Here is a 21,308-nt window from a genome sequence, read left to right on the forward strand (position 1 = left end):
CATGGAGAACTTCTGGGAGAAGGTGTAATCAGTTGACGTTGTTCCTTTAGGGGTTAGAACAACACTTTTAGGGACTTAAGAGCCCTTGGTTTATTGACATTTATTGATTGGGGTTGTAGTGCCCAAAAATGTCTATAACACCCCTTTGCTTCTCTCTTATCTATCATACATAAAGGAAATCCCAAATTGCTAAGCCAAGGAGGCCAAAAGAGTCTTGTGTAACCGTCCTGCTTCATCACAACGACTTCCACTTGGATAAAAGAAACTCTCACCAAATCCTTCGCTAGTTGAAAATCCAACTGACGTAACTCAATCATCGATCTAAACACCTATCGTTGAGAGTGAACCTTCTGAGTCCATATCGTTCCAAATCCAGCAGGTCAAAATGGCAGTCGACCCAGTCTTGCCTTCAGAAGGCCCACCTTTAGATGACACAATTTCCAAAGAGAAAGAGAACAATACCGTTCAAATTCTTTTTGTTAATTTAGAGTCTGATGAACTCAGGGACAATCCGCTCGTTCTTTTACGAGGAAAATTCCCCAGTTCAAGGGGTTCATTCAACTGTTTATCCGGTACCCCCTCTAAGCAGTCTAGTCATTTCCTTTGATTGGAATCAACTAGCAAGACCGCGCCTTCCATCTAATGTACCATTCCGGATCAAAGTACAAGTTTACAAAATGATCGTGTTTGGCACTATCATAGATGAAGGAGCTTCAGTGAGTATCCTTTCCTCAACTGCTTGGAAAGCGCTTGGTTCACTATCGCTTATGCCTGTGACATAATGACATTAAAGGCATTCGATGGAAGAACATACACGTGATATGGGATATTAAGTAACTTGCAAGTTGAACTGAGTGGCAAAACAGTAGAAATTGAAGTTGAGGTCATTGATGGAAACCTTGACTACAATATCTTACTGGGAAGGCCCTGGATTTATGCTATGGCTGCTGTTGTGTCAATATATTTTAGAAAGATTGCATTTCCCTTCCAAGACGGAATTACAATCGTTGACCAACTAACCTCTTTCCCCAACAGTTCACATGCTACTAGAAGCATTCCATTGATCCATGGAAGTTCTCAATCGCTTTAAAATGTCGGAGTAGGTCTCCCAAAAGACCATTCCTTGATGGGTACTTTTTCCCTCCCACCTCCGAGTAATCTGACAGAAGTGGCCACAGTGGAAACTCGTCACATGATATCTTCTACATCATCAAAGATTAAGAAGAACTCTGACCATTTTGATAGTGTGGATCATCGCGAGGTGTTGCCCCCAAGCCCCATAGAAACTTTGTAGCAATCAATTTTCTGGGCCTAGGTGGTGAACCCAAATCAACACTCAGCAAGTGTTTGGATAGATAGGTCTCTAGAATATGGCACCTCTTCCGATCCTTGGTCTCATACACATTCTACAGACAAAGGAATCATTCAGTCGATGATGATAGGAGAGGCACCATGGGAATATTACCACCATTGTTCCCACCTTCAAGATAACAACAAAGATTATTCTAGTGACCTTAATCATCCTTGAGTTTTTGATTTTCTATCAAAGACTGTAAATATAGTGGATTCCGAGCGAAATCTGTCCAATATTGAGGAAACTATCACCATTAATATCTCGACCAAACCTAATGTTGTAGAGAATATTCATGTTGGAAAATCTTGTTCTCCTTCAGAACTGGAAATATATTGCACTCTATTTCACAAATTCAGAGATGTCTTTGCATGGTCATATGAAGAAATTCCAGGCATTGACTTGAGCATCATTGAACATGAGATTAACATGTATCCAAATGTCAAACTAGTACGACAACAGCTTCGACGGGTTCACCCAAAGAAAGTCGTGGCCATTAAGGCAAAAGTTGAAAAACTTTTACATGTTGGTTTCATTTACCCTGTTCCTCTCACTGATTGGGTATCGAATATTGTTCCTGTGATGAAAAAGCAAGGAACGATTAGAGTGTGCATCAATTATAGGGATGTAAATCAAGCTTGTCCAAAGGACAACTACCCTACACCCTTCATCGACCAAATAATTGATGAATGTGCCGGATGCGAAATCTTTTCATTCATGGATGGATTTTCTGGATACAACCAAATCAATATCCGCCCACAGGAACCAGTCAACTATTAGGGATCCTTCTGAAGTTTCCAATAACTTTGAAGAGGAAAACCGTTCACTTGAACGTGATGGTAGTCCAAGGACCTTTAGATTTCAATCTACTTCTTGGACGTGACTATATATATAGCATGGAAGCTATTGTTTCCACACTCTTTCGAGCGATGTGTTTCCTGCATGAAGAGAAAATGGTACAACTTATCGACCAGCTTTCATTTCCCAATTCAAACACAGCTTCAATTCAAACATCATCCCTAAATGGTCTCTTTCAATTAAGAGTGTCTCTTCAACCTTCATTCCATCCACCTGATTGCGGTGAGTAGTCCGGTGAATGTAATGAAGTTTAGGGGGTGTTCACCCTTGTCCATCTAGACGAACCCAGGTGAAAAGATAGGTTTCCCTATAGGTTATGTGATTGGAAGTGTAATCTCACACCATTCAATTTTTTCCACCCATTCCGGGGACAAAGCCAAGGAAGTGTTTTGGTCTAACCACTGACAGAAACAATCCTGCCTAACCGCAGTGACTTCCATATGGTTACCTGGAGACTTTCTTTTTCTCGATGCCTGGGGGCATGCAGACCTTTTTATGCAAGCAAAAAAATACCAATTTCATTTTTTTAGCTTTTTAGCTTTGTAGTTCCAACTTCTTAGGTTAGATGATTGGTCCGGCAATGTCTCCACTGCAGACGGACCGAAGGAAAGGTTTTGTCTAGAGGGAAGATAAAACCATCCTACCTAACCTCAGTAGTTCCTTAGCTGTTAGTATTTTAGCTTTGTAGTTTGGTCATTTCTAGCCTACATAAAAATGTTATCGTAGAGTTCAAGCTCACTAAAAAATGAACCTACCAATGAGGGACATCTTTGACTGCAATGAGCAATGTTTCCGCAAGGTTCAAGCTCGTTAAAAATTAAACCCACCACTGAGCATATGTTCCCCAGAGTTCAAGCTTGTTAAAAAATGAACCCACCTTCAGTAAATAACCTTTGTGATTGCCATTCTATCTGCCTTTCGAACCTTGGTTGTGTTCCTTCCATCACCTCCATCCGTTTGGCTGATCATACACTTCTGCTTGATTGTTTACCATTTTGAGGAACAGCTACAATGAGTGGTCCTATTAGCCAACCTCTTCACACCACCATGTTTTGAGAAGTTCCAAGATTACCTGGAACCAGTTCCAAGATTACAGGGAACCAGTTGCTACCCTAGACGCCACTCGTTCCTCAAAAAACAAGTCAACTTTAAACTCTTTTCAGACTCATTAAATATGAAAAGATCATCGAGCAATTGGCCTCTCTAGCTCGCTAAAGTGATTGGAAGAGCCATCCCTCCTATATTTTAATCTTTTTGGACCTGAGGGATTATCCCACAAAAATATCAAGAGCTTGTCTTTTTTGGCTCGCTAAAGTGATCGGAGAAGTCATCCCTTTTGTATTATTTTAATCTTTTTCGGACTCAAGGGATTATGATACAAAAAAGAACTGTTGGAGTTTCCTTTCCGTCCCTTTTCAAACTCTCTAAACATGAAAAGGACCGAGTTATCCTTGTCGTTAAACTCGTTAAAACAATAGCGACAAACTTGTCCATCTAGACAAGAACAAGTTTCACTGTCGCTAGGCTCGCTAAAACATAGCGACAGGTTTGCCCAAAGGGAAAATTATAGAACACGAATATGTTATCCTCCTCAAGCTTGACAAAAATAAAGAGGTACTGGTTAGCAATGACTGGGAAAAAAGTGAAGAAAACTTGAAGAATTTTATTGGTAGCAGGTCGCTCTTGAACATGACACTTTCACTCCATCACAATGATTAAGTCGGGTTGGGTTATTTTGCTCACCAGCCATATCACCATTGGTCCACCATACCATCCCTCTTTTGGGGTTAATGCTACCAATCCATTTGAGTGTCACTGATATGTTCAATAGAAGTCATTCAGAGAATTCGCCATCCAGTTAATGCCTCATCCACTGCAATACCTTCACCCTCCATTTTTCATGACCGCCATTCCTGAACCTTGTATCATCAGATCGTTTTCACCTCCAGAAAATCATTTGCTTCGTTTCGTGTTGTAGATGTGGGATACATCAAGGCCCTCTTATGACGAGTCACTTCTTGTCGACATTAGCTCATTATCCAAGAAGTTGACTTAGAAACAACCCTTTCAGTACTTTGAAGCTTGCATGCCTCAATGGTAAGTTTCTCACTTCCGGCGACAGGTTTACATCAGTGGCCTTCGACCAAAATATTTTACATGGTGTTCGAAATCGGCTCATATATTCACACCACGTGAATTGTACTGTAGTACCTTGAGGGTCATTATCATTATTGGTGATTCCTCTCGCACCTGTTAATAGCTTACATCATTGGCTGGTAATCAAACAATGTCTTTCCATGTTCGACTTCAGAACATCTTTTCACATGGATCGACTTGTACATCAAACAAAGATTGAACGAGTTTGAAGACCCCGGATCTAGTTTCATCCATCCGGGCTGTGATATATTCAAGAATATAAAGACATAAAATGTACACAGAAGCTACACAGATGATCATCCAAGCTAAGGGATGATGACTCTACATATAAAGAATCACCTGTCTGCAACTGCAGATGATTATCTGTCTTATGTACATAAAAATGAATTTATAAAGCTGAGCATGGGAATGCCCACCTCAGCTAGCTCATGAAAATAATATGACGATGATGTGTTGTATTGTATCTTATACAGGTCACCTTCCAGTTCGAATACCTCGGATCCTCATGATAAAGCATTTCACCCAACATCAAAAGATTTACAACCTCATGGTTTGGGGGGCAACTTCCAATCAGTTATAGACATACTTGGGGATTGCAACCCCAATCTTATATGTCAATAAACCAAGGGATCTTTAACCCCTAAAAGTGTTATTTCATACCCTAAAGGATCATGGTCAATGACGCTCAATGGTCTGGCAGCGAAATGGTATATTGAATTGCCTAGAGCTTCGTTTGATAACTTCAGCACCCTTGCCACTACTTTTCTAACCCAATTTCAACTACCCATAAGGTATGAAACGAGGATAGAACTCCTTACCAACTTTGAACAGACAACAACCACTCACATATCTGATCATATTCATGAGTGGCAGCGTCGTCATCGAATGGTAAAGACGTATGTTCCTTATCAACTTCTAGCTAAGTGGTTTATTAAGTCATTATTACCTTCTATTACTGAAGATGTGGCGAAGGGAGGAGTTGTCACTGAAGAGCAAGTCATTGCTCGTGCACAATATTTAGACTTGATCTATACTCAGTCTGGCACGCTCTACGACAAAATTCCTGACACTCCTAGACTAGAATTTTCTGTTCCTCCCCCTCCTAAATCAAATAGGGACTCTCATGCTGGTGATGGCGTGATCGGTACCTCAAGTACGCAAACCGACAAAGGCTCCATCTGGTAAAGCCCTTGCAGTTTCTAGTCAAAAAGCAAATGACAAACTTCTTGCCTCAGAGGTTAATTTCATGTCATCTGACAAGGGCAAAGAACCAAAACAACTAGGGGGCAAGAAGAAGGGGAAAGACAAAAAGAAGAAACAGGAAGATTCGACTCTTGAGAAATCTTCTGGAAACCCTGCTAGGCAAAAGAAACCTCCTCCTCATTTTCCATGTTTTTTATGTACGGAGGAGCATTATATGAGAAATTGTCCACACCGAGCTGAGATTGCAAAGTTTTTAAAGACTTCAAGTACCTCAATGGTATTGACTGATCCGTTTCCAAACCCAAAAACTAATCTAGTTGTTATCGATTGTTACACTAAAAAATGTCACCATGACTATTTACAGTTAGTATGGCTCTATCAACAATCATGCTATCCTCTTATGCAAGTCTTATGCCTCTGCTCTCCATGTCAAACTCCAAAAAGAGAGAAAGTCTTTATAAATGTATTTATCTCTGGGTACGCAGGTTCTCTCAACCTTACCTGCGGGTACGCACTCAATGTTCACAAAAGCTGCGTCTTTGGATGCTCTGTATGTAAAGGGGCAGGTGCGTCCCCCTGTAAAGGTCAAAATGCGCAAGTTTCATCTTTAAAAAGTTACTTGTGGTCATTTCTAGAGCATTCTAGAAGGTTGTTCGACGTGTATTGAGCACCTCCAGATGGTTCATGTACCCCTACCAAAGAGGAACTTATCCCATCAATAAGGGAGCTATCCCATCCAAAGAGGGGATTATCCCATTGATGGTGGACCTGATTAACTTCCTCTTGAGCACTATAAATACAGGCATTGGGCCAGAAGGAGGGGAGGTTGGAAGCTAAACATTTCTAAGGGTAGATGCTGCAGGAATTAGGACTCCCATTTAGAAGCTTGTGAGGAGAGATTGCCATCTTTGCTTGATTCTATTTGGAAGTGGGTGAGCTTTGTCAAAGTAAAGGAGAACTCTTGATGGACCCTGGGAGGGACTTGCACAACACCAAGGCTCAGGTTGTATTTGTTCCTTTTGTTACCTATTAATGCAAATGAGTCCATTCTTCTCAATAACTTGTTATTTATGAGTTGTTTCATGTACTCCTTGGTCTATGTGTTAAATATGTTTTATTTTATGAGATTATCAAGTGCTATTTAATCGTTTGATTGTTAGTGGATGCAGGTTTCAAAGTGAAGGAGGAGCTCATCCGGATCAGCGAGGCTGGACAGCTACAACAGCGTTGGACTACAGGTAGGATCTAAACACTTGATTTCTTATATAGTAAATGCATGTTTAGAGAAGGATTGCTCTTGTTTGTCTTGTTTGTCACTAGAGAGTCTTAGGCTCCTAGGGAGGTTGGTTGTGTCTGCACAATCGACTCTTTCTGCCTGACAAATTGGCGACTCCACTGGGAATCCATTGATGTGAAAGTCTTTTCCTTTGTATGCAACTTTGCTCTGAGAAAAGTCATTTATTTTCTGGTTTTTGGCTCTGTGACTTTGTTTTTGGGTGGGTTAGCTTAGGGTTAGATTCAATTTAGTTTTTCTTGAATTTTCCAGTAGGACGCACCCTCTGAGTATTGCACAGTGCATCCCTGGACGCACTGTCGCTGTGTGCACAGAGCGGGCCCGCACCTGTCTTAACGGGTCGCCTGCGTCCCCTGCTAAAATTTAAGAAAATTCCATTTTTTGCATTTTTTCTCTTAGATTTTGCTTTTTCTTAGTTTTTACTGCCCAGATCCATTAGTCTCTTGTCAAAGATCTTCACCTGAACTTGTTTCGATAGCATTGAGTGTTTTAGTGGATTTCATAGAAGTTTAAGCCCTAGGGTTTGATTTTTGAGTAGGTCTTGTAGTGACTTTGACGGTAGAAGTTGTCAAGCCTTAGATCTCTCTAGTTTTGTCAGCATTCTTAGAAGTTAGACCTATCATAAAGTCTACCTGTGAGAGCAACCTACCATTGAGTTGTCTCTTTGGCAAATTTCGAAGTGCTTGTTGATTGAGTATTGAATTCCATTTTACAAAAAGAACAAAAAGATTTGAGTTTTGTTTTGACTGGTCTTTTGATTCTGCATTAGATGGTCCTTGACTTGATTGTGGTCAAGTAAAACAACCTAGAATCATCTTTGTAGGCTCTTGCCTCGTTAGGTTTACTTAGTGTAAATTTCTTTTTGATTTGCTTGTGAGTCAAGTTTTCATAGATTTTATAGCTTTTGAGATTGATTTTCGTTAAAATAGATTTATATGCTTTATTAAATAAGAGAAAATACAAAAACATCTCCTTTGAAAAGTTTTGTTTCAAGTAGCTTTGAGGCATTTTGAAAGAAAAAGAGTTTTTCGTGCACGTAAGGAGTGGTCATGTTTGTATGCTTGAAAAGATAAAGAGAATTGTTTCTTTGATTGTCTTTACTAAGAAAGTTGTTTTCTATAAAATTTGCATCTCTCAACTCTCTTAGTTAGGAATTTCATTGAAAGAGGAAAGTAGCGTAAATCATCTTAGGTGCATCTTTGTAGTGGTTTGAGTCGAGTCTACACACCATTGGTTTCACTTCCGCTACCTTTTTGTCTTTAAGAAAAACCATAAAATTAACGCTTAAAGTAAAATCAACGTAGTAACTTTTATTTACTAGGGCTCTGAAACACCAATTTAGATCAGGCTAGTGTCTTGGAGTAGGTGAGTAATTAACTCTCCAAGACAGCAAAACCAAACAAGTAGCTTATCTTGTGATAGAATAAATCCAATTGTCTCATTTGTACTCTGGGAAAGCTCCTCTTAAAGGAGAAGCACGAGCTCATGTCCGAACCAGTGAGGGGATCAATCCCCCCTCGTTGGGAACGACGCCAGACACGCACGTATTACAAACGGTAAACCTCAGATTAACCATTGTCGAGGAGCCAGGGCTCACTTGTCGGTAAACCTTGGATTATTGTCAAGGAACCGGCGAGGGGATTGAGCTTGATACTCTGCCCTTGCGTGCTGTCGGAGTGTAGACTGTTCCCCCAGGTGCATTTGTTGCGGTTGGTAACCTTAGTGACCATTATCTTTAGGATTCTACCGAGGTGACGGTGGAGGGAAGATCCCACTGTACCTGGAGCAGACGTCAGCTAGACTCACTTGGATTTTCCGGGGGGTTCACTTCACTCGAGACGGTTAAAGTGGAGGAACTTGTGCCGGTCTATTCATTAAGCAGGTTGCCGGGGTAACTGTTCCACCCGCCACTTCTGTACTGAATCCGGCGATGTTGGGTTTCATCTCCAACTAGCGTTTTCGGTCTGGAAGGCTACTGTTTGTGCTTGGTTTGATGCCCTAGATTCTTTAGGCGTGTGATTCAAATTTGTTTGGTTCTTTAGAGACTTTAGGTGGTTTGATTTGAAATTTTATTTTGTTTTCGTGTGTAGTAGTTAAAAGTTTTAGCTGTGGCGGAATTACCGAGACAGTCCCGTAGACTTCGGGGCCAGTCTCCTGAAGTTGTTTCTGTGGCCGAATTGTTGAGAAGATCCCGTAGACTTCGGGGTGAACCTCCTCGAGACGACCCCAGTAATTTAGAAGGTTTAAAGGTCCTTGTAACTCCTCCTAGTGGCAGTAGAGTAGGTTCGCCTGAAGAAGGAGAATCTTCCTTGGTAGTCCATTCAGATTACCAAGGTTTAGAGACAGGTTATAATCCCGAAGCTCCTACAGTTTCTGAACTTGTTGGTAGTTTTTCGTCTACTAGTGATACAGGCGAAGAACCTGAAATATCTGAACCTGTTACTCTGACTTCTAGTGTTCCAGATTCACCAAGAGTAGAACGAGTTATCACCAAAAATATTCCTACTGGTCTGATTGCTATTGAAGAACTTGCTCCAGAGGAAGAAATAGGCGTCTCTAACCTTGAAGATCAACTTACTATTGATCTAAGGGAGCGTGAATCTATCTTTTACAGTCCTCCTAGAAGTACTACTTGGTACCTTTCGTTAACCAATTATTTAGACAACTCAGGGGTAGGTTTTTCTACACCTCGTACTCCTTTTCCACCTGGAGGTATTTATACTCCTGTAAATATGTCTGGTCAGTCGTCCGTGTTTACTCAAAGTCCTGAATCTTTCTTACACGGCGGTCTTTCTGTTCCCACCGGGTATCAATCACTTTCTGGTACCTTTGCGGGGGCATCTCCTCAACCCATTGATCATGGGTTATTTGCTGGAAACAATGGTAATATACCATTGGGTGTAGGAGACATTTACATGATGTTAGGTTCAGTTCCCGTTTCCCAACCTCAAGGTGGCCAATTACCGCCTGGGGGGCAACCTCAAGGTACACAAATTGTGTCTGGGGGACAACCTCAAGGTCAGTATGTACCTATGGTGCAATACATGCCTCAAGGTCAACCCCAGCCTCAATATGTACCCCAGGGTCAACCTCAGTATCAATATCAACCTCAAGGATGGCAACCTCAAGGATGGCAACCTCAAGGGTATCAACCCCAAGGGTATCAACCTCAAGGGTATCAACCTCAAGGTCGAGGTCAACCCCAGTATCCGTATTTACCTCAAGGTTATCAACCTCAAGGTCAATACTCGAGTCAAGGTTATCAACCACCTCAAGGTCAGTCATATGTTCCAGGTATGGGAACTCCACCTTTCAATTATCAATCCTATCCTCAATCCGGTTATGGATCTCAGTATCCTCAACCTGTTACGGGTCAATACCCCGGAATGTTAGTGTGGGATCCATTACAAAGTCAACAGGTGTTGCAGCCAAGTTTACAGTTGGTACCTCAAGCTGGACAACCCGTAGTTTCTGGTCCACCCCAGCAACCGCAACCTGTCCAGTCAAATATTCAAACTTTTGTAGCTTCGGTAGTTACTCAACCGCCAATTGCACCTAGTACTCCATCTCAAACGGCTGCTGCAACTACCGCAACATCTGCTACACTTACTTCTGGAGTATCGACAGCTCCTGTTTCTACTATCCCTGTAACTACTCCTCAGACATCTGTACCCTTGTCTGGATCTACGATTCAAACTACGGTTCAGATGCCTGCAGGTCAACCTGGTATAAGTACGGTTGTCACTACTCAACCTCAATTTGTTCAACAACCGTACCAGGGACAGTACCAACATGGGCAAGCTATCCAACAGCCGGTTTACCAGTATCAACCGTATCCTGGGTACACTTATCAACAACCTCAGCAACCCCAGTACGGTCCGGTTAATCCTGGTTTTCCAAGAGGATACAATATCCCAAATGCAACGCCTATTCCAAGTTATCCTGGATATCCTCCTCCTGGGGCTGGTGTCATGACTCAGAGTTTTAGGGATCCGAACTGGCAATTGCCGTTTATCGCAACTTTGGATTTACCAGACTTGACGCGCCTAACGAATGATCCAATTCAATATCTTCAGTTCTGGCCGCCAATGCCAAATAAGTTGCCCAGTGATATACCCAAGTTCGAAGGTAAGTCTGGAGAGGATCCGTCCAATCATGTGATGACTTACCACCTCTGGTGTGCTTCAAATTCTATCTCGGATGATTCGATCCGCTTACGTCTTTTCCAGCGTACACTCATTGGTCTCGCGGCCAAGTGGTACATTGAGTTGCCACGGGCTTCTTTTTACAATTTTAGCCAGTTAGCTACCTCGTTCTTAACTCACTTTCAGTTGCCGGTCAGATATGATAACGGTACGGAGTTATTAACTTCACTAAAACAATCGACGTCCACGTATATTTCTGATCACATTCATGAGTGGAGACGTCGAAGAAGGTTAGTGAAAGTTTTTATTCCGGACCAAATCTTAGCTGAATGGTTTGTTAAATCATTGTTACCGAAGATTACTGAAGATGTAGCTAAGGCCGAAGTAGTTACTGAGGAGCAAGTCATTGCTCAGGCGCAGTACCTTGACTTAGTTTATACTCAGTCGGGTACGTTACACGAGAAGATTCCAGATCTTCCAAAATCGAATCAAATCGCTGTTTCTCCTTCAGGATCTCATGCCGCTGATGGTATGATTGGTACGGTGAACACAAAGAGCAAGAAGAAGTCTTCCAAGAGTTCTACTACTCCTATAATCACCTTGCCTGATTCCCCGACAGGAGAGTCTTCTCCTGAACTTTCCACCGATATTCACGCTGTAGAGTCATCTACGGCCAAATCAAAAAACGGTGGAAAGAAGAAAGGGAAGAAGAAGGCTAAAGCAGACAAGGCTCCGAAGGAGAAAACGGAAAAGTCGGAAACCAATGACGAAAAGCGCAAACCTCGATATCCTTGTCTTATTTGTGAAGAGGATCATTTTACGAGAGATTGCCCTCATCGGGCCGAGGTTGTGAAAATAGTCAAAGGTTCTCCCACTCCTGCTGTGTTAAAAGATCCATTTCCAAAGCAGGAGAGTAAGATGATAGGTTCTTCCTCGATTGCCAGTGAAGAACCCATTTTGATGATGTCTCATGTGAGGGTTGCGACTCGATCACAAGATTATGGTAGTAAGAATCCTGTTGATGGTAAGGAAGCAGAATCTTCTCACTCTAACCCATCAACCTCAGCTCCTGGTTCCGATCCACTACAGATCGAAAAACCTAACCCAGACTTAGTAATCAAACCGCCCACCAAGGGTGTACTTCGAAGGTCTGCTTTCAATCCACATGCGAGAGTAGCCCAGAATTACAACATTGTTGAGGACTTAGCTGTTTCACCCTCAGCAATGTCGGCTTTAGAAGTGCTGCAATCGTGCCCAGCACAACGAAAATTACTTTTGTCGGCTATCGGAGCTGTTGATGTTCAGGACCCGAACCTGATAATCTTCGATCTAGAAAATAGTACACCGCGTCTCCCCCATCAAATGGCTTTCCAAATTCCAGTGATAGTCAAAAACAGGCCTATTCATCGGATTGTGCTTGATGAGGGAGCTTCTACGTGTATTATGTCGATTCAATGTTGGAGATCACTTGGTTCTCCTTCGTTGAACCAATCCCCGACCATCCTTAAGGCCTTTGATGGCCGTGGGTTCCGTCCATTTGGTATTCTATAGGAATTGCCTATAGGGGTAGAAGGTAAAACCGTTAGTCTAGATGTGGAAGTGGTTGATGCCCCTCTGGACTACAACCTTCTTTTGGGTCGAAGTTGGTCATATGCTATGACAGCGGTCGTTTCATCGGTCTTCAGAGTAATAAAGTTTCCATATAACGGTAAGATCGTAACCATTGATCAGCTGACATACTTTTCATCCGACCCAGCCTCTTCAGAGAGTATCCAGCATGTCGGTAAGACGACAATCCCTTATAGGGACATTGGTGTAGGTTTAGTCAAAGCTTCCGGTTTACTGGGAACTTTTCCTTTCCCTCCAATCAACGCAGACCCTTCATTTGCATCAATTCATATGATTACATCAGAAAACATTATTTATGATGATCCTTGGATCGTCCCATCTGAATCTGAGATAGACTCATTCGGTGATGCTATGCCTTTGGGTCCATATGAAATTGCTTATGAAGCTGTCATGTCTTTTATTGACTCGCGTTCAACCGAAATCGACCAAATGAATGTGGTCAGTGAAGAATCACTTTTCACCTCAACCTTAGAATGGATAGCGTTTCTCGAAGTCGTGTCATCTGACGAACAACTTCGCGAAATCCTAAGTGTAGATGATCTACCATGGGAAGATCTCCATCACAGATCTTCGTTTTTACCTAAGGATGATGCTTTTGAAAATGATTTTTCATCTATCTTTACCGCTGAATATGTCAAAGACGCTCAGAATCCAACGAAACATTCTGATTCAGAGTTGAATTTAGGGAATATTTCTCGTACTATTCCCATTGATATTTCAGTGAAGCCCAGAATTGAGGAAAACATTCATATAGGTGCCTTATGTACAGAAGATGAAATCCGAACTTACAAGGCCCTATTCCAAGAATTCCGCGATGTGTTTGCCTGGTCTTATGAGGAAATGCCGGGAATCGATCCTGCCATTGTTGTTCATGAAATAAAGACCTACCCGGATGCTAAACCCGTCCGACAATGGTTGCATCAGATTCACCCTTGGAAAGCGGCTGCGATTAAAGCAGAAGTCGAAAAGCTGTTGAAAGTAGGTTTCATTTATCCAATCCCGTTAACGGATTGGGTATCGAATATTGTTCTGGTCAACAAGAAACAAGGAACAATAAGAATCTGTATCGACTATAGGGATATAAATCGAGCTTGTCCAAAAGACAACTATCCTACGCCTTATATCGATCAAATTATTGATGATTGTGCCGGAAGTGAAATGTTTTCCTTTATGGATGGTTTTTCGGGCTATAATCAAATCAATATTCTACTTGCCGACCAACCAAAAACGGCATTCATTTGTCCATGGGGGACATTTGCTTATTGCAAATTACCTTTTGGGCTTAAGAATGCCGGGGCCACTTTTCAACGGGCGATGTCTTATGCATTTCATGACATCAAGCACATTGTGCAACCGTACCTCGATGATTTGCCTGCTCATTCTTTACATCGAGCTGATCACCTTGTCCACTTACGAGCAATCTTTATGAGGTGTAGGCATTATCGAATTCGGTTGAATCCCCACAAGTGTGTTTTCTGTATAGAAACGGGTCGATTGCTGGGATTTGTTGTTTCAAAAGCCAGCATTCGCGTCGATCCCTCGAAGGTTGAAGCTATCATCAAATTGCCTCCTCCTTCGAGTTTGCGCCAACTCCAAAGTTTGCAAGGGAAAGCGAACTTTTTACGCCGATTCATTCCAAACTACGCCGAGGTCACTAAAGGTTTTACACGGTTGTTGAAACAGAACGCTCAATTCTTTTGGGACGAGATTGCCCAACAATCTTTTGATGCACTTAAACACGCGTTGACCCATGCACCGTTGTTGCATCCTCCCAACTACAACCAAGGCTACTTTTTATACCTCGCAGCTTCGCATTCCACCATTGGAATGGTGTTAGTTCAAGAAGATGAGGTCGGAGCGGAACATGTGATATATTATCTTAGTAGGACATTAAACCCCACTGAGCTAAAATATTCGCATGTGGAGAAATTGGCCCTGGCAGCCGTTCAAGCTGTCCAGCGTTTTCGTCACTACATTCTTCTCCGTAAAACTACAGTTATTTCGGATTGCAACCCTATGATTTATATTTTGACAAAACAACTACTAGGGGGCAAGTACTCTAAATGGATCGTTATCCTGCAAGAGTTCGACTTGGAGTTCGAGAAGTCCAAGTCTAAGAAATCCTTAGTTTTTGCGGAATTGATGTGTGATTTCCCGCATGCTGACACAGAAACTACGGCAGAGGAGTCCATTGCGGAAGAATCTTTGTTTCTTATCAGTACTTTAGATCTGTGGTACAGGGATATAATCATCTATCTCCAGACCCAAACCTTTCGGCCTGAAGCTTCAAAGTCGGAACGTCAAAAAATTCAGTTTCAATCCCAGCAATACAAAATTATTGGAGATACACTTTATCGTCGGGGGGCAGACTTAGTTTTTCGACGTTGTTTAACTCATGAAGAGGCTGAGAGGGTTTTGAATGATTGTCACTCTGGAGCATGTGGCGGTCATATGTCTGGGTATGCCACAGCTCAGAAGGTGTTGCGCGCTGGCTATTTCTAGCCATCTATGTTTAAAGATTGTATCATTGCAGTCCGGAAATGCCACAACTGTCAAGTGTTTGATCGCAAGATGCGCGCACCACCTGCTCCTCTCCGCCCTATAATTGCCGTTGGTCCATTTGCCAAATGGGGTATCGAATTTATTACTTGTAACCCTCACTCGGCCGGGGGGCATGTGTATATCATCCTCGCAGTTGATTATTTTACTAAATGGGCCGAGGCGATGCCTACATTCGACGCAAGCGGCAAAACAGCTGCAGTTTTCGTACTCAATCATATTATAACTAGGTTTGGTGTCCCACAAGCAATCATTACTGACCATGGGAGCCATTTTCGAAACATCATGATGACTGAGCTTACAAGCCAGCTTGGTTTGCGCCACGATAGCTCTACTCCTTATTATCCGCAAGCCAACGGTTTGGTTGAGTCTATCAACAAAGTTCTGGTTATCATGATCCGACGAACCATTGGTATTCATCGGTCGAATTAGCACAACATGTTATTTTCAGCGCTATGGGCATACCGAACCTCAGTGAAAACTTCAACAGGGTTCACTCCTTTCCAGCTAGTTTATGGCTTGGAAGCTGTGTTACCCATTGAATGTGAAATCCCATCACTTCAAATGGCTGTCGAATTACTTCCAGCTACTTCCGAAGAGGAGAAACGTTTATTATACTTAGCTAAATTAGATGAGACTCGACGTGATGCTGCATTGGCAATCGAGACTCACGCGAAGCGAATGAAAGCTCAGTATGATAGAAATGTGACCCCTCGAAGTTTTTCGGAGGGAGACCTAGTGCTATTATATCATCAAGCTAACGATAAGCTAGGTGCTAGAAAATTCGTTCCTATGTGGCATGGACCCTACATTGTAAAGCGAAAGCTAGCAAAAGGGGCTTATGAGCTGGTAGATTTTGATGGGGACTCTTTGGGTAAACCCAGAAATGGACTTTACCTTAAGAGGTATTATGCTTAAATGATGGGTATGGAGAATTTTAGTTAGGTTAGGTTTTCTTTCTAGCTAGTATGTTTGTTACTTTAGATAGTGTGCTTAGTTTAGAAAGTGTGTTTTTTCGTCGTTATTCTGGCTTATCTTGGTTTTACTCTTGATATTGCAGATGTCGACGCCTCTCCAAACGTACATTGGATTTGCTGATGGTGCTTGTCGTAGTACATGGAATATCTCTTCCGCAGCTTGGGTTATCTATTCGCCCTCTGACGAGTTAGTTTATATGCATGGGGTAAGCCTCGGTCAAACAACGAACAACATTGCAGAATACAGTGCAGTGGTTGAATTATTATCCGAATCTATTTCATTTGGAATTCGACGTTTGATAGTGAGGTTAGATTCTGAACTTGTTGTATTACAGCTTAATAGAGTATATGCCATTAGAAATCTTGTGTTATTAAGGTTATTTTTGAGAGTGCGTCTCTTGGAACGTGAATTTGATTACATTGAATATCAGCATATTCCAAGGTCTTTAAATACATTAGCAGATGCAATTGCTTCTCGAATGTTGGACAGACATTTACGATAATCATGCAAGTAAATTTAAAAACATTTCATCACATATGTTAAACAAGATAAGTCGGTAATAATGATATATATATATATAGATAGGAGTGTGTCAAAAATATACATCGTCTTCGATCATAGGTTGAAAAACACCTTATGATCGGCAAAAATGATAAGTACAAAAAGCCAAAAATGTCATATGTGTCTACAAAAGTGACTAGCCAATCACTAGTGGTGCTCTCTATACGACACCACTGCACGGGCTACCTTACACAAAAACCTCCTAAACGGTCCAGGGACTGCGACTACATAGCGCTGAAGTCTGATAGGAATATCATCTATGGTAGTCTCAGGTATATCCACCGTCAGACGCTCTAGATCCTGCTCCAACTCAGCTAGCGACTCTGCAGCCGCGTCTTGTGGGGCCGGTACCGGTGCAACTGGATGTCTCCTCTCAAAAGGTCGGAGGTTGGCTGGGCGCTGTGGACCAACATCTGCATTTTGAAAATTTTTACTGTCAGTTTTGAGACGATATATATAAAAAACAAAAAAATATATAATTTGAAAACTTGTGAAAAATAAAGTACCTCTATCGTCCCATTGTTCTCCCTGTGGAAGAACCATGTCCGGATCACCTCGAAAATCTACTCCGGCATACGGAAAGTCCTGGATCGAAAAAACCTGGTCCTCTAACCAGTGAAAATAACTATCAGGGAATCGAACAACCGTCGCGCCCTCGTCAGGATGCCGGGCCATCACCGTAACCCATCGTATCAGCTTTGGCTCCCGAGGACCCAAGATATCAACAGTGAGTTGCTGAGGGATCAGCATCGGAACTCTCTCTAAGGCAAAGCTCACAACTAGAGGCCCATATCCAAAGGTCTTCAGTTGTCCATTCTTTGCCCTAGTCGGTTGGCCCTTCATATTGGCCGACACAGCATCACACTAGTTGAAAATGGTGCCTTGGAAACAGTCAATCGCCATTCGCATTTGGGACCCAGTGGCAATATATAAAGCGGCTGCACTGCAAATTCTGGTAACCGTGAAAGCTATAACCTTGAGTTCACGCAGAGAGATGTGTTTGATTTCTACGCCTTTCGCATGGTGTGCATTGGGTATGCACCAATCTGCCCGGAGACTAGCAAGGGATTGGCCACCCGGCCTGGTCCCGGCTAGATTGAGTTGCTCGCCCCTATTCGGCAAGCCAGTGAGAAAGTATATGTCAGAGGGCTCTATCTCGAGCTGGTGTCCTCCGATGTAAAAGCATTGCTCATGAATGTTCCATCTCTCAACCAGCCACTACAAGAATCTCACCTGAGCCCTCATGCCAGGTATGGCCCAGTATTTATATAGTCCTCATGCTTTTAGGGCATCAATGGAAGGTTGATGATTAATTATGGCTAAATCAACGTCCTCGTGCTCTCTTTCTCTCCAATCCAACATGGTGAGTGCCCTACACACCAAGAAACAAAGATTAGAATTAGTTTGGGAAAATTCAGATGGTTCTTTTTGGGGTTTGGGGTTTCAAATTCTGCCTTTCGCAGGGGACGCACCCCGCATTTAGGACACAGAGCGTCGGGACGTAGCTGGCCTGAAGGTGGGCTGCGTCCCCCAACCTTTTTCCTGTGTGGGAAAAAGTCAGGGGACGCAGGTCACCCTTAGGGCACCTGCGTACCCCGCAGAGTGATTTTTGAAACCCAAAACCCCCCAAAAATCAAAACTAAAACCTAAAACAAACTTTTAGTCGGATGAAATTGAAGAGGAGGATGTTGTGAAATACATGGAAGAGACGGCGTTCGATTCTGACGGTCGGATTCTCCGCAACGACCACGGGAAGTTTCTTGCCAAAAGCCCTTTTTTCAACCTCAACAGTAAAATGGTAAAAATGACATGGTAAAAAGTCTTTTGATAGGTTTTTTGGATGAATGAATGCTAGGTTTGTTTATTTTTCACCATGGAAGGATATTTTTCAATGTATTTTTTGCCTATCTTAAACAGGTATGAGTAATGTGTCGTTTTTGTGCAGGACAAAGGGATTTAGAGGGAAAATTGTCATTTTTCACGAACCAAAATATCAGAGTCATCTTTTAAGCCCTTTTCTGACTCCTAAAACATGAAAAGATTGCCGAGCGTTTCTTTTACACTCGTTAAAACAGAATTAAAAGACGGTCCCCTTATAGCCCTTTTCTGACCGTAAAAACAGGAAAACATTGCCGGGTTTTTGTCGTTTCAAACTCGATACTGGAAATAAAACGACGTGTCCTTGATCGCTTTTTACTTTTCAGGTCAGTGGCACTAATTATGAAAGTACTCCTTGGTCGCAAGATCAAGCGGTTCCCCCAGGTATTATTTTATACTTTTTCGAGATTGAGGGACACAAATCTACGAAAAAGTTCAACTTGGAGTCTTCTTAAGTTTTTCAGACTCTCTAAAATTGAAAAACACCGAGTTTCTCCTATACTGGACTCGTTAAATATTTCACAGTAAAGGACCTGTTCAATTACAAACAGGAACGAACCACTCCTTCCTAGGGTTCGAATCAAAACTAGGTTGGACTCATCCGAAGGATGAGCTTATAATCAAGCATATGTTATCCTCCTCAAGCTTGTTAAAAATAAAGAGGTACTTGCCAGAAATGGTGGGGGAAAAGAGAGAAGAATGAGCCTATTTGTTATCTTTTGTCTCAGAAGAAACTTTATTACCACTCTTGAACACGACACTTTTCATTCACCTGGGTTGGGAAATCTTTTACCTCACAGTTGATCAAACCACTTTGAAAGTCTTCAGCCGGGTTCCGGGGATTAACTTTGAGTTATTCATCACCAAGCCATCTGTCGTGTCGTTATGTGTTCAAGAGGTCTGCAAGCAAAACTTTCATCTGCAAAATACTTGTCATCCATTTGACCATCCCTGAGTCAGTCCTTACAGCAACATTTCTTCAACTTGAACAATGATTTCGTGTTGTGGGCTTGCCTGCAACGGGTCGCTTTCTATCGACATCAGCACATTATCTAGAGAGATGACTTAGAAATCGTCAGTACCTTGAAGTCTGCATGCATCAATGGCAGGTTTCTCGCCTTTGACATCAGTTTGCATCATTGACTTTCGATCGAAGGATTCCGTGAAATGTTCGACATCAACTCATTCATTCACATCTCATGGATTGTACTGGGTACTTTGAGAACCATTGACATTACTGGTGGTCTCTCTCACACTTGTTAACAGTTTACATCATCGACTGGTAATCGAGTGGTTTCTACCATGTTTGACATCAACTCATTTATTCGCATGGCTAGAATCGTACCAATTCGAGAAGCGGAAATGAAGACCCTGGATCTAGTTTCCACCATCCAGGCTGCGAGGAGTTTTGTATTCATTATCTAAGTAGACTAATCATAAACAGATGGTTGCGCCCATACTGTGTCTACAAAAGTCTATGATTATGATGTACTGCAAGATCATTCCTGTATCAGAGTAGTTAGTCTGTTAGTTAAAGTTTTGATCTGAGTATGGGAATGCCTACCTCAGTGATGATATAATCTTATACATGTATTTTGTGTTGAAAATTGCGGGTTCTGACCAGGCTCTCCACGAGATAATCCTTGAAATGATAAAGCGCTTCACCCTTCCTAGATAATACAAAACCCTAATCTATTACAGGCTTCGCACTTTAGGGGGCAATCTGTTACACTAAAAAATGTCACCATGACTATTTACAGTTAGTATGGCTCTATCAACAGTCATGCTATCCTCTTAGGCAAGTCTTATGCCTTTGCTCTCCATGTCAAACTCCAAAAAGAGAGAAAGTCTTTATAAATGTATTTATCTCTGGGTACGCATGTTCTCTCAACCTTACCTGTGGGTACGCACTCAATGTTCACAAAAGTTGCGTCTTTGGACGCTCTATATGTAAAGGGGCAAGTGCGTCCCCCTGTAAAGGTCAAAATGCGCAAGTTTCATCTTTAAAAAGTTACTTGTGGTCATTTCTAGAGCATTCTAGAAGGTTGTTCGACGTGTATTGAGCGCCTCCAGATGGTTCATGTACCCCTACCAAAGAGGAACTTATCCCATCAATAAGGGAGCTATCCCATCCAAAGAGGGGATTATCCCATTGATGGTGGACCTGATTAACTTCCTCTTGAGCACTATAAATATAGGCATTGGGCCAGAAGGAGGGGAGGTTGGAAGCTAAACATTTCTAAGGGTAGATGCTGCAGGAATTAGGACTCCCATTGAGAAGCTTGTGAGGAGAGATTGCCATCTTTGCTTGATTCTATTTGGAAGTGGGTGAGCTTTGTCAAAGTAAAGGAGAACTCTTGATGGACCCTGGGAGGGACTTGCACAACACCAAGGCTCAGGTTGTATTTGTTCCTTTTGTTACCTATTAATGCAAATGAGTCCATTCTTCTCAATAACTTGTTATTTATGAGTTGTTTCATGTACTCCTTGGTCTATGTGTTAAATATGTTTTATTTTATGAGATTATCAAGTGCTATTTAATCGTTTGATTGTTATTGGATGCAGGTTTCAAAGTGAAGGAGGAGCTCATCCGGATCAGCGAGGCTGGACTGCTACAATAGCGTTGGACTACAGGTAGGATCTAAACACTTGATTTCTTATATATTAAATGCATGTTTAGAGAAGGATTGCTCTT

At 42.1% G+C, this 21,308-nt stretch overlaps 1 pseudogene; it reads left to right on the forward strand.

Moving 5' to 3' along the window:
• The first annotated feature begins 385 nt into the window (after positions 1–385).
• LOC149199166 (sucrose synthase 1 pseudogene) overlaps positions 386–21,308 on the forward strand; it is a 31,856-nt pseudogene continuing 10,933 nt past the window's right edge.

This window comes from Pinus tabuliformis, chromosome 2_1, assembly GCF_031772625.1.
Source record: "Pinus tabuliformis cultivar Carrire ecotype Pingquan chromosome 2_1, CPIR1, whole genome shotgun sequence".
NCBI classification, from domain to species: domain Eukaryota; kingdom Viridiplantae; phylum Streptophyta; class Pinopsida; order Pinales; family Pinaceae; genus Pinus; species Pinus tabuliformis.